Genomic DNA, 3,484 nt, shown 5'->3' with positions numbered 1-3,484 from the left:
GTCCCGCCTCCGCCGCGACGACGGAGACGCGGCCGGGCCGGAAACGTGCGATCGGGCGCCGCGCTCCGCCCCCGCCCGGGCTTCCTCTCCAGAGGCCCCGCCCACGCCCCCTGCGCGCGCACCCCTGCTCGGGCTCGCGGCTGCGGATGCTTGCGCCGCTCGGGGGCGGGGTCAGCGTCAGCTTAGGTGCACGCCTGCGGACCTGCTTACCGCGGGCAAGGCCCCGGAGGTCGTCCCCGAGGGTGTGCGGCGAGGAGCTGGATTCTAGGAGAGGGGACCTTTAAGCAGGGGAGCGAAATGATCACGTCCAAATTTCGAAAGTTTTTCCTGGCTGCCCTGTGCAGAGGACGAGCTGGGAGCCTGGTTAGCAGCCCGTGACAGCCACGTGGGGAGGGGGTGCGTTTTCAGGTCAACTCTGTAGCTTTTGCCTGCGGGAATGGATGTGGGGGGATGAGAAAGAGGGTGGAGGACTTGATGTTTCTGTCTTGCGGAATATTCCCGGAGGAGGGAGTGGCCTGCCGGGTCAGCTGCAGCGGGTCAGGTGCCTTGGGCCATCATCATCCAACTGGAGATGTGGCTGTTCCTGAATGCTCGCGCGCGGGAGCGCACGCGTCGGGCAGCGGGGCAGATGACCGAGGGCAGGCACGTTTCCGCGGGAGGGGAACAGCAGAACCGGGAGACATTCGCTGGGCCTAAAGAAAGAGAGTGGGGAGGTAGGAGGTGATGAAGGCAAAGGAGGAGGCCCAGATAAGAAACCTGGACGGAGCAGAGGCGGCCGGCTGAGGGGCTGGGGGAGGGAAGGGGTGGTCAGTGCGGAGTGCCAAGGCAGGGGATGGCACGACTCAGATTAGGAGTGCCCCGGGCCCCAAAGGACTGAGATTTGCGCTGACACCAGAAGCTGTGGTCCGCACAAGCAAAATCAGGCATCCTTTTAAGTCAGCGATTCTGAACTTTCTTCACTTCAAACCCAGTGTCACATTTTCCAGGGTGCCCCAGAGGACACACCAACCTACACATAGAAAGCATAAAAAGAAATCTCTCTAAACAGTTTTTATATTTGCAACGTGCCATGTACTCCGTTATTTTCCATTTGGTTCTCTTTCATTTTTAAGAACCGCTGGTGCCCTCCACTAGATTGATTTCATGTAGAATTTGGACCATGGTTTGAAAGTGCAAGGGAGGAGGTGCCTCAGCAGATGCAAATAGATGGGAATCAGCCCAATAACACACACACCCTGAAGCCTCGGGTTCAAACTGTGCTAGCTCCTTAGCAGTCTCTTAGTAGACTGGCAGTGGACTAAATGTTTAAACATGGATAATTATTAAAGCAAGCCATTTCCCTGAGGATGGGAAGGCCTTAAGGGTCTGGAGAGAAACGAGGAGGTCAAGTCTCCGTTTCTGAGAAGAAAAGCAGGACCTGCCAGCTAGAGAGTCGTGGCCACTGGTGCCAAGGGCGGGTACAGGGTGAGCTCTCTGACAGAAGGGACGGTCAAGGTCCCCGTGGGGAAGCAGAGGAATGACAGCTTTTTCTGAAGAATAAGGTATCATCCAACAAAACATCCAACGAGAGTATCTATTTCATCTCACACTTCCCAGAAGAGATGAGCAGACACAGCAAATTTTGGGGTGAACCTTTGGTGGAGTCTCTGGCAAGGGCCGAGTTGAGGCCACTGGACGTTTTGGCTCAGTCTAGAGGACCACGCCCTTCCTGGGTGTGGCAGTTTGGTACAAGGTTAGGGTGGAAGTCCAGTTTTCCCGCCTAAGCAAAGGGGTTTGGGTTTAGATATGCTACAACCCACCCCCACAGTGACGGAAACATGATAACGTTTGCAACACTTTCTGCGGCTTTTCGGTTAAAGATCTGGCATTTCAGCTACTTTGGATGGTTCAGCCATGAGAAGGAAAATGACATCCCCGGTGCCATGTGCCAACAGGGATGTAAGATACGCAGATTTCAGAGATGTGCCCCAGGAGGTTAATGAAATACGTAAAAGTGGCGTGAAGTCAGACCTCTTAAACCTGGGAGTGTGGCCCTCCAGTGGCCGCCAAGACACCTCACACTGTGCGGAGAACATGGCCAGCACTCAGGGAGCTCCAGGGCATGTCTTTTTTTTTTTTTTTTTAAAGATTTTATTTATTTTTTTGACAGAGAGAGACACAGCGAGAGAAGGAACACAAGCAGGGGGAGTGGGAGAGGGAGAGAGAGAAGCAGGCTTCCCGCTGAGCAGGGAGCCCGATGCGGGGCTCAATCCCAGGACCCTGGGATCATGACCTGAGCCGAAGTCAGATGCTTAATGACTGAGCCACCCAGCCGCCCCCAGAGCATCTGTCTTTTTAATAGAATTAAAATCCTATTACTTCTGTCCTGCCTGGGGGTGCTTGTGGATTGGGTGATGCCCCTGAGCCCCAAGAAGAGCCTGGTGGCTCCCCAGGCAGCCCAAGGGAGGGGAGGGGCCTTGGATGAGAAGAGCCAGGGAGCAGGCCAAGGTCCAAAGGCCCAGCTCATCCCCTTGGTTTGGATGGGATGGCCAGAACCCCACTTAATGATCGTATATTAGCTAAGAGTTTAATGTCCCTCCCTCCCACCAAACTGTAAAGCCCCCAGAAGGTAGGGGGGATGCATGAGCTTTGCTCCCTACTGCATCCCTGGGAGCAATGCAGCCTGCCTATATTAGTCTCCATCAATATGCAGAGCACCTGGCTGGCTCAGTAAGAAGAGTGCGATTCTTGGTCTTGGGGTCATGAGTTCCAGCCCCACACTAGGTGTGGAGATTACTTAAAAATAAATAAATAAAATGTAAATAGCATGTGAATGAATCAATTCAATTCCAGGTTTGGGGTTTTCCCCTGTGAACTGAGGGGCCACACCAGACATCAGAGGACCCTTGCATTAATATTGGATTCTAACATTCTTGCTGCCCACATTAACAGAGACGAGGGAGGAGTGGGCCTCTGTGATTCCAGTCGGTTCTCTGCTCCCCTGGCCAGGGAGTGTACCTTGAGCAAGGCCCCCTGTGAACTGAGGGGCCACACCAGACATCAGAGGACCCTTGCATTAATATTGGATTCTAACATTCTTGCTGCCCACATTAACAGAGACGAGGGAGGAGTGGGCCTCTGTGATTCCAGTCGGTTCTCTGCTCCCCTGGCCAGGGAGTGTACCTTGAGCAAGGCCCCTGCTTCCAGAGTCAGCACTCATACTCGCAAGCATTCCTGCCTTTAAATGTGAAGCTTTCCTCTGCAGGTGAAATGCTATCCAGGATGCACACTTGCCTTTTCTAGATAGCATAGGAATCACCTTTCCATTTGAGGCCTTAACCAGAGAAAGCTCAAAGCACGGCCCCCGGCTTGCTTCCCTCAGCGCTCTGTGGACCGAGGTTTCCTGGTCTCGGCCAGGAAACACCAGATGGGAGCCCAAAAAAGCAGGTCCCATGACTACTGTCTGCTGTGAGCCCACTGAACAAGGACTGAGAAATTTTCTATA

Source organism: Leptonychotes weddellii, chromosome 5 (assembly GCF_054177405.1).
Source record: "Leptonychotes weddellii isolate Sample4059 chromosome 5, ASM5417740v2, whole genome shotgun sequence".
NCBI classification, from domain to species: Eukaryota; Metazoa; Chordata; class Mammalia; order Carnivora; family Phocidae; genus Leptonychotes; species Leptonychotes weddellii.
Note: the sequence above shows the minus strand (reverse complement) of the source record.